Source organism: Giraffa tippelskirchi, chromosome 14 (assembly GCF_054371585.1).
Source record: "Giraffa tippelskirchi isolate mGirTip1 chromosome 14, T2T-mGirTip1v1.2.pri, whole genome shotgun sequence".
Taxonomy (NCBI): Eukaryota; Metazoa; Chordata; class Mammalia; order Artiodactyla; family Giraffidae; genus Giraffa; species Giraffa tippelskirchi.
In genome coordinates, this window is record NC_137288.1 from 12,727,079 (window position 1) to 12,737,500 (window position 10,422).

The 10,422-nt window shown below is 59.7% G+C and overlaps 1 long non-coding RNA gene across 2 annotated transcripts in view; it reads right to left on the bottom strand.

Annotated features, from left to right (window-relative positions):
- Positions 1-697: 697 nt before the first annotated feature.
- LOC145534294 (uncharacterized) overlaps positions 698-10,422 on the bottom strand; it is a 28,765-nt gene continuing 19,040 nt past the window's right edge. For both annotated transcript variants that reach the window (XR_014074428.1, XR_014074429.1), the window contains exons 2-3: positions 4,613-4,806; positions 698-3,985 (exon numbers count right to left, since the gene is read on the bottom strand). This is a non-coding gene — a long non-coding RNA (uncharacterized LOC145534294). The remainder of the gene's footprint in view (positions 3,986-4,612; positions 4,807-10,422) is intronic.

Here is a 10,422-nt window from a genome sequence, read left to right on the forward strand (position 1 = left end):
CTGGCCCGGAAGCTCATCCGAGGATTCCTAAGGAGTTCGCGGGCCCCGAGGATTCTGTTTCCGAAAAGCGTTTTCTGGAACCGGGCGACTTGGGAGAACGTGTCACTGGTGTGGAAAATGGAAGGCCGCTGTCAGAGGGTTCAGTGACCTTTACGCTCCCTCCTTTCACTTGAAAGGCGTCTTCTTTTTTCTCCCCACCCCGCCCCCCAACCCCCCAACCCCCCGCAGCACACACACACCCGACAGCTTGCCTGACCGTTGTTGCTGGGGAGATGAAATCCCAGGAGACGGGAGGCCAAGTCTCTCTCACACCCCGGGGCAAACGATAGGAACGGGTCCCCAGCCGTGTGATGTCTCCGTGTCTCAGCACGGCCGACAGTCTCCTCCTCTTTCTAGGTGCTCCCGTTTCCTCCACCCCCCACCCCCCCACCCCACCCCACCCCACCCCACCCCACCCCATCCCATCCCAAACTAAGGGTTTAGTTTAATGCCAAACTTCTACAAAGAAATAAGCAAATTTTTGTGCAATGTCCAGTTATCTCTTTCTAGGTTGATAGACTGATCAATGCCATGGTTAATTCCCACAGTAAGTGGATGCCACCCTGTAAATCTTCTTGGCTCATTGCCTGCCACACCTGCTCCATTGCTGGTTAGGAGTAATTTTGTAAAACATGAAAGATAACACAAAATGGACTGATGACTCTGAGAGAAGAATTGTAATTGGAGGAAATTTCAGGACTGGCTCTGACAGTGCCTCCCGGAAAAAGTAAAACTCATACAGAGAGTAGAAAAGTGGTTACTAGGGCTATGGGGAGAGGTTGGTAAAAGGGAACAAATGTTCAGCTATAAGATGAATAGAGTCTGAGGATCTAATGTAAAACACGGCAATCTTTTTGACATGTTTTGTATAAATGAAATCTTATGAAGATAAAATCTAAGTGGGAAAGATGGAGGGAAGAAAAAAAAAAGAAGGTGAAATATGTGAGGTGATATGAATTAACTGGATGAGGAATCCTTTCACATCGTAAACACGTGAAATCACCACAGTCATATTTCAATTTCTTGCAATTTTATATGTCAATTGTACCTCAAAAAAGTTGAAATTTTAAAAAAGATATTACAGGATCTATGAAAAACCGTGAAGATTGTGTCTGGCTTGATAACATTGAGAACCTAGAACTCAGGCGATCCAAAACGTCCCCCTGACTAGTAGAGTGTTTGTGTCATCGGTTACTCAATTCTGAATTATCATAGGTTCCAGAATTGTCGGTTGGATGCAAGATTTCAAAGCAGCCACATACTGGAAAACTTAGTTTTAATGAGTTTAGTTCTATTCTCTCAAAGTGGAGAGCTCTATTTAAAGATGATACTTTACGTGGACTTCCTTGATTTTTCGTACGTTGGATCAGAGACGGATGTAGTGAGATACCATGAAGTAATTCCCTGTTTTTCTCTTTATAATTTCCGCGACATGATCCTTCTAGTTAGTAAGAAACATTTGTGTTGCCTTGAAGAGAACTAGATTATTATCATAATAATGGAAAGGGAAAGTAGTAGGTTTATGCTTGGCCCTCTTATATTTAAAATATACCTTTTTGGCTACAGTGTGAGGCACGGGAGATCTAGATCCTGCAATCGAGGAAAGAATCTGTGCCCTTTGCAATGGAAGCAAACTGTCTTAATCCCTGGAACCCTAAGGAAGTTCCTCAAAAGAGACGGTTTGCGACTAGGTCAGAAATGATAGTCTTCAAAGGCAATGCAATCCCTTTGACTTCAAAGGAACAAAATTTACTGACTGAAGAAAAGCCTCTGGGTAATACGAATGAGGAGTCTCTGACCTATGAGCAGCACATCAATACTCCTGTTGCCGGCAATAGGAGTAAAGAGGACATCCCATGACACAGAATGACCTGTCCCAGGAGAGAAGCCCAGGTTCATTCTGCCTGAGAGGAGAAGGCGGGCCGAGTGATGGTCTGGGAAGGGTTTAGAGACTCAGGGTGAGGGCACATGGCTACGCTTGCCGATGCGGGGTCAGATTCCCGATGAGATGAGACGACACGGCTCACCAGCATGGTGGGGCCGTCAGGAACCCCCTCGAATCTTGCAGACCCTCTGCGACCAATGAGAGAGAGCCAGGCACCACTGCTCAGGGGCACAGCTTCTGCTCTGCTCTTGGCAGGTCCCGGTCACCTGCCACCTTCCTGTCTCCAGCAGAGGTAAAGTGAGGCCCAAATGCCTCCTGAGGATCTTTGAGCCCAGAACAGAAACTCTCTTTTTTTCGGTGGCCTGGAGTGTCACAAGCAATCCGAAGGTGAGCGGAATTAAATGCAAGTAGTCAGAATAATGGTGAGAACAAAAGGAAATGGCAAGTCATTGTTAACAATCCATCTTGGACTTAAAGTTTTGTGAAGAGAGAGACGGAACCTAGCTTCAGAAGGGGAGGGAGGTCCCGCAAGGTCGAATGAGGCCCACTGGTGGCTGGGGACTCATCTGGAGGAACTTCTCTGAAGAAGGGCCTGGGATCCATCTGAAAGCGGGAGTGAGAACCCGGGCCCGGGAGTGAGCGTCCAGAGCTGGAACGAGAGCTCCTGGGAGACTGACTCGAGCGCGGCTGGTTTCCGGGGCACCCACCTCCCCTTCTCCTCAGCTGATGCCCGCAGGCTGGGTAACGGCCCTTGAGGGAGAAGCCTTGGCAGAAGGTCTCCCCATGGAGGGAGCCCACAGGTGTCTCAGTCTGTTAGTGGCAGTTGCTCGTTCTCTCGGGCTGCCAGCCCATCTGAGCTGTTTCCGTTGGAGGGAAAATCGGCCTGAAGTTATGCCTGAGGCCCGGGCTCTCTTATTATCAAATTAGGCGAATATCCGATACATAATGTGAATACCTGGCCTACTGCCATGGAATTTCTAAATATCCGTGTGCCGAAAGCTAACTCCACCCCCACGTGTGCAAGCTAATTCAGGGGAACTCGCTCGTGTCTGACCCGTGTGGTAGTAGTGGTGAGAGCAGGAGTGGATCGGGAGCGAAAGGACCAGGTGGAATTTCTCGATTCAAATCCATGAATCTCTGAGGACTTCGTGAGCACGTTACACTTGAAGTGTCATTCCTGGCCTGAGAGGGAGCACGAACAGTACTTTTCTGACGGCTTCATGGAGACGTGAGACAGGAGTCGAGATCCACAGTATGCAGCGAGCGGTATCTTTGCTTATAGGCAGATCCAGAAAAAGCTATCAGCTCACTCTTGGTTCTTTCAAAGCATGTATTAGCTGTGTGGTTGCCTGATATGTGAGTGCCGTCCACCTAGACTGTACGTACACGCACCTCACGCACCGAGTATCTGTCGGCCTTGTAGATGAGGAGGTGGCTGAGCGGCGTTTGCGCAAGTGACTGGGTTTGAATCTAGACAGCACCCTTTGCTGTGGGCTTGGTGAAGTGCAGGTCCTCAGTACACGGGATTCTCATCCTTCCTGGCCTGTTTCTGGCTCCTCCTTACTATCTGGGTTCCACAAGCCTCATCTTTAGCAGCACCGGTGTGCTCTTACCACAAACCTCCGAACAGCACGTTCTTTCAAGGTGCCTCCTCGTCCTTCACCGCTGGTGCTGGGCTCAGACCGTCCCCTGCCCCACGGCCCTTTCCCGGGCCTTTCCTTTTCACTCTCCCGTGGCTAAAGCTCTGACCCGTCCTCCAAGCGCGAGGCCTCTTCTCACTATTTCGCATTCCAGGCAAGCCTACTTATTCTGGGAGTTATTCCCCCTTGATACTTTCTGTCTATAACCAGGACCAGGACCAAGCATACAAATCTCTTTCCACGCAACCCCTTCTTGACGCTCAGCTCTGCCGGGCGTGTTGGTGCTGACTCTCGTACGGATGGTGAGTTGACAGGTGACCGGCGACGGGCGAGCTTTTCATGAACCACGTGGAAAGTATGGTTGGCAAGCCTCTGACACAGATTCCCCCATGGGAAAACATCGTCACCTCCTGAGACAGTCCTGGGAACAAAGTCAATGAACAGAGGATTCAGTGCTTCCGGACACATCGAGTGCTTGTTGCAGACACAACCTGCCCCCAGAGCATCCAAGATCAAGTGTGAGGAAAGGCCTAGGAGTAGCGGGACCGGGGACTGAACAAGTCGGCTCTGCTCCTCTCCCGGCTGCAGTCCGAAGAAACGCCAAACAGGATGCCTCTTTGTTGCCATCAAGTGTCCAGTTCTAAACTTTTGTTAACAATGTATATAATGTTAAGGAGCGGGAGAGCCAGCTTTACTGAAACTTGTGGATCATGCACTTCTTATCCCTGCTACTGTTTGATACAATTAGAGTTTCAGAGCAGCCTGTTTTCCAGCAAAGATACTATATAACCCAAAGGTGCGATTTCTAGTGCCACCTTAATTTCCCCAGTCTCTGGGTACGAGAACTGAACCAAATGTTCTCTAGTATACTTTCAGGGACATGACAAGCTATTCGGATCCTTCCTGATAGATGTTCTGAAAAAGAACTACTAGCTGCAAGAACTAAATCTCAATTTCACCTCCGGCAGAGGAGAAGCTGCGTTGCTGGCAACAGTTAAAATAAACACTGTATCTTCCCAAGAATAGACTGGGTACCCCCAGCGTTTACCTTGAGGCTGCAGCGAGGAAGACTAAGTCTGCCCCTGAACTAGGTCCGTTTCTTTGACTTTAACCTTTATACGTGATTCCTGATATCTTCAGTTTCCGTATGCTGCCTGTAGCCCGAGACGTACAGGGCGCACCCCTCGTCAAGGCTCGGATTTCAAGAGTCTAATACATTTCCATTCAGGTACAGATAGCCATCTGCAGAATAGAGAATAATATTTATCTCGTTGGAGCGCTGCAGGAATATCATGACAGGACACGTGTGGCCCCGCGCGCCCCCAACCACAAGCCCAGATCTCCCGTCTCCCCTCCGAAACCTCCCCCTCCCCCCCCCACACCCAGCCACCGAGGGGGGCCCGGGGAGGGATGGCGGTCTCAGCCCCGGTTCCGAGAGGTCACTCGTGGAGCCGCCCTAGCTAGGCCGAGACGCCAGATGTGGCTGCCCTGCTGCTTCACGTCCCATCTCCGTGAGCCATGCCCAAAAGGCACGTGAAATCATTGAGAGCAAATAGCGCCCCCAGAAAACGCAAAATGATCCTCCTGAACCCCACACGGCCGCCATCTTGGTGGATCCACGTTAGAGGTCATTGGTAGGTATCCCCACTTGATGCCTGAATAGTACTCACACGGACTCGATTTCTTTTCGCTTTTCCTGGGTGCCCTAGCCAGAGAGATCACGTGGGCCGGAGAGCAAACACAGAACAGAACAGAGCCCCGAACCACAGCCAAGTCGAGGGCGTGCGGAACCGCAGGAACTCACAGAGCCTGTGAGGGGACCCAGATGGGGAAGAAGCGTCCGTGCTCACGTATCTCTGGGGAGGTTGGAAGGGGCGCCCGCCAGCGAGGCAGATGCCGCGCGAGTGGCCGGAGACGTTTCTCCGTGGGATCTCTCGGGATGTCGCAGGGTGCCGGGTGCAGGGGCACCCTGGGAGGCCCGGTCCACCGAAAAGCCCGAGAAGTCTTCATGTGGGGCAGGCCCGGGATGGTTTCTTGCAGGGCCGGGCGAGGAGAATTCGGGGGCCCATACCTCCAAGCCCCACACGTCTCGAGAGGGCTCCACGTGGCATTCTGAAAGGCCGGGCGACGGAGGGAAGGGGTTCGTGGCTGCGGACGACGCCTGGCTGGAGGAATTCTTTGTCTTTGGCGACGGTTCACCCCGTAGGTCAGGTCATGAGGTTCCTCGACACCTTCCACGGGGCGGATGTTCACACGGGGAGTGGGGACAGGACGGCGGACTCGCAGGCCACCCTCCTGTCCCCACTGCTCCCCTCCCTCCAGCACTGGAGTTCGAATCTAGATGGGCCTCTGACCGCTCACATCGCTGGGTTTACATCGTGCCGGCTTCACCTTCGATTCTCACAAACTGGCACTCTTGCTGCTGCTAGAAGTGTCCTAGAGAAGAAGACATCGGGTTCCGTACCAGATCAGCTTCTTGGACGTGGCCCTCTGGAGCCCGTGGCTTTGGCTTCAGGGGAAGCGCGCTGCCTACGGTATAGCCTGGCCCGGAAGCTCATCCGAGGATTCCTAAGGAGTTCGCGGGCCCCGAGGATTCTGTTTCCGAAAAGCGTTTTCTGGAACCGGGCGACTTGGGAGAACGTGTCACTGGTGTGGAAAATGGAAGGCCGCTGTCAGAGGGTTCAGTGACCTTTACGCTCCCTCCTTTCACTTGAAAGGCGTCTTCTTTTTTCTCCCCACCCCGCCCCCCAACCCCCCAACCCCCCGCAGCACACACACACCCGACAGCTTGCCTGACCGTTGTTGCTGGGGAGATGAAATCCCAGGAGACGGGAGGCCAAGTCTCTCTCACACCCCGGGGCAAACGATAGGAACGGGTCCCCAGCCGTGTGATGTCTCCGTGTCTCAGCACGGCCGACAGTCTCCTCCTCTTTCTAGGTGCTCCCGTTTCCTCCACCCCCCACCCCCCACCCCCACCCCCCCCCCCGCCACCGACCCCCGCCCCCAGCAGCCCTGCCACCCCACCCCAGACCCGACCGCCCGGCCCGGCCGCCCGGCCGCCTTTCCTTTCCGGTGTTTGTGGCCAGTTATTTTGAAATCCATGTTCTCCTGACCTCAAGCGCACTTTCCCCGCCCACCGGCGCATGCTTGTGTTTGTTGTCGTTGGACTTGATCACGGTCTCGACACAGGTTGACTTTCGTTTTCTCTTGTTGGGGGTCCGAGTGTCTCCTTCTTTTCCTTTCTTGCTCCTGGGCTTGCGTGTCTGTGTCTGTGTCTGCTTTCGAGAAGTCCTGCTTTGTTCTCCGAGCAGCGCTTGCCTGGTTTCGCTTTGCCGGTCGGTCCCTCCCTCCCTGCCTCCCTCCCTTCTCTCTCTCCCTCCCTCCCTCCTTCGGGGGAGGGGGCCCGGGGGAGCCCGGGATGTCACTGGTGCCCCTCTCTCGGCCGTCCCCGCCCCGAGCCCCGCCGCCCGCCGGCGTCTCCGTGGAATGTCCGCCCACCAGCCTGGAATCGCGTGGGTGGGGGGGGGAGCGCGTCTCCTTCGTGGCAGCCTCCTGGGGAGCTATTTCCCAGCTCCTCTCCCTTCCTCTGCGGCCGGGGTCGCGTCGCGTCGCGTCTCTCGGAGGCGGCGGCTCCGAGCCGAGCTCGGGCGTTTGGGCGGCCGGCGCTGTGGCGTCCTCGGCGGCCGGCGACAGCGACCCGTCCTCGGGACATTGGAGCCGGTTGTCAGGAGCCACCTGGCGGCCGCTTTTATAGTGTCCCTCCCCTCTGGAGCTTCGGCGACCTTCAGGAGGGTTGTGACTCAGCCGCCGGGCCCGAGGGCACAGCTCTCAGAGACCGGCTCTGCTGGCAGCGACAGTGGCGGTGGCGCCGAGGCCTAGGGACGTCCTGCTGTCGCCGGAGATTGGTTCTCTAGGTTTCTGAGGAGGGTGGCCGTCGCGGCGGCGGCGGCGCTCCAGAGCCGGGCTCTGGGGTGGCCTGACCGGGCCTCCCTCAGGAGGGTTTGCTTTTCGCCCTCAGGAGGGTTTGCCTTCTTCTGCCAGGAGGGTTGGCTCCCGCCCTCAAAAAGGGTTTGCTGTTCGCCTTTTCAGAAGGGTTTGCGTCTCCCTTCAGGAGGTTTTTGCTTTCCCGCCCTTTCAGGAGGGTTTGCCACCCCCGGAGGGTTTGCTTTCTCACCCCTCCCCAACTCCCTGAATCACGGCCAGGAGGTCAGGGACCGGCTCGAGCCGTCCTGGGTGCCCCGGACAGGACGGTCTGGGGCCCCGGGCGTGGTCCCTCGTTGGGGCCCGCTCGTCTCGTGGGAGGCGCCTCGCCGGCGGGTCTCTCTTCGTTTTTCTCTTTGGCAACTCGAAGCCAAACCCCCGCTCGGAGACTCGGACGGACGGACGGGTACACCTACCCGTGCGGGCGAAGGGGGAGGGCGTCCCCGGCCAGCTCCCTCCCCCTTGGCGTCTGCGCCCCCACTTCGCCCACCGGGCGCCCCCTTCGCCCCCCTCCCCCCCCCCAGTCGACCAGATGACCCCCGACAGCTCCGGGCCTGGTGTTTCTGGGGTAGTGCTGGGGACAGGTGGCGGTGCCAAGGTGCCAAGGTCCCTCCCTGCCAGTCGTGGGTGGGCCCCGCTGTCGGGCGCTGTCATTTTGTCGCCCGAAATGGGCCTTTTCTGCCACCAGGTAAGTGCCGACACGGTCTCTCTCGGCGTCTGCCGCCGAGGACTTTGGGCCTCTGGACGCACGCGGGGCTCTGGGCCTTTGGGCCGCCGGCCTGGGCCTGTGCGTCGGCTCCCGCGTGGCGTGTCTGGCAGACCCGACCCGTGGCGCCACCTCCGGTCTCTGGGCGACCCGAGGGCGGCGGGGCGAGGCGCCGTGGGTCTTCTACCCTGTGTGACCCCCGCTGCGGGCGCCCGGTGGTGGCCGGGACGACCCCCGCTCTGTAGGCTCCGTGCCCCGTGTCAGGCAGCTCCTCCTCCTGGGGTCGTCGGCGGCTGTCGCCTGAGGTGAGGTGAGGTGAGGTGTGGCGGGGGGAGGCGGCCGGTGAGGCTTAAAGCGGGCCCCTCCGGCGACTGCCCTCACCGTGCCTTCCCCCCTCCCCCTCGGCTCAACGGATCGATGTGGTGTGGTCGTGCTCTCCCGGGCCGGGCCTAAGCCGTGCCGGACGAGGGACGGGCGTTCCTGGTGAACGTGTGCGGTCTTCTCGGTCTGTCCACGGGGCCCCTCGCCTGCCTTTCCCCCTGCCCGTCGGGGAGGGTGAGGAAGGCGGGAGGGTGGGTGCGGCCTCCGGCCCTGACTCTCGGTCTCCTGCCCGCCCCCCCTCCACGGGGCGTCAGTGAGGCCGTCGGTCTTCGGACACAGCGGACGCTCTCGCTTCGCCTTCTCGGCGCGTGTCCCGCGAGCGGCCCTCCCCGCGGTGGGGAGGGCTGTGCCCGCCGCTGCGCCGCGCGCCCCGCGTGGGTGGGTGAGCGTGCCTCGTTTGACCCTCGGTGGTGCCCCTGGAGCGCTCCAGGTCGCCCCCTCAGGTGCCTGAGGCCGAGCGGTGGTGTCGTTTCCCTTAACCCGGCGTCCTCCTCGGGTCCCCCACCGCGGTGGGGTGTGTGTGTGTCCCGCGAGTGGCTCTCGTTGGGGGGAGGGGTCGAGACGGGAAGAGAGGCGTGCCTGTTCCCCTCGCCTCTTCCGTTGGGGGCAGGTGCTGCCTCGTCGTGGAGGCACGGGCCGTGCTCCGGCCCCGACCGTGCACACGCTCCCGTGTGGTCGTCCGCTTACCTGTACCGCAGACCCCTCCCGCCCAGTCGAGGATCGGCGGCTCGTGGAGCGCCTCCGTGGGCCCGAAGGAGAGACGATGGGGTGAGGGACGGCGCGCCCTCGGTGAGAAAGCCTTCTCTAGCGATCCGAGAGGGAGCCTCTGGGGTACCGGAGCCCCCGGCCGCTGCCCCTCCTGAGTGCGCAGTGTAGCCGCCGTGGCGACTGCCAGAGCACGTGGGCAGAATCCCCCCACCTCTCCTCTGTGAGGGGGGATGGGTGCGCCGGCCCCGCGGTGGGGCCGTGTGCCGCTCGTTGCCTACCGCGGCCCGCGCCTCCCCCCGCCGAGTCGGGGGAGGGTCCCGCCGGGCCCCGCCGGGTGTCCGGCACGTGGGGGGGAACCGTGCGTGCGCCGCGTGCGTGCGGCCGCCCCCGCGGTGTGAGTGCAGGAGGAGAAGGGCCGGGGGGCGACGCCCGGTCGGCCCCGGCTTCCCCAGCCCCGCGGCCGTGGCGAGGAGGAGTCCGTCGCGCCCGCCCTCGTCCCCGAGCCGGTGGCGGCGCGCGGGCACGGTCTGGGCCGCCTCGCTCGAGAGCGTGTCCCCGGGATGTGGCGCCTCGGGGTCAGACTAGATGGAGAGACGGATCCGTCGAGGGTGGGCGGAGGAGACGGGTGGACGGCGCCGCCGGCCCTGGCGGCGGGGCCGGGGCGTGGGACTCCGCTCCGGGGCCGGCCGGGGCCGGCCGGCGTCCCAGGCGTCGCGGGACCGCCCTCGTGTGTGGGTGGCGGTGGGATCCCGCGCTGGTTTTCCTGGCGGCCCGGCCGTGTTCCCGGTGGTCTTCTCTGGTCCCCGGGCGGCGCCCGCGCCCCCTGTCCCGTGGCCGTCGCTGTGCGCGCTTGCCGGCCCCTCCCCGCCGCTGCCGGCCTTCCTCCTCGGCCCGCGCGTGCGACCGCCCGCGTGCCCTTCCCCCCTGTCTGGGACCGAGTCGGCTTCGCCTCCTGTGGGTGTCGTCCCCGGGCGGAGCAGTGCCCTCGGAGTCCCTGAGAGAAGTGAGGGGAGGGGCCTGGCGCGGCGGGGCCGCGCGAGTGAGGGCCGTGGCGGGCACGCCGGTACGCAGGCGGGAGAGCG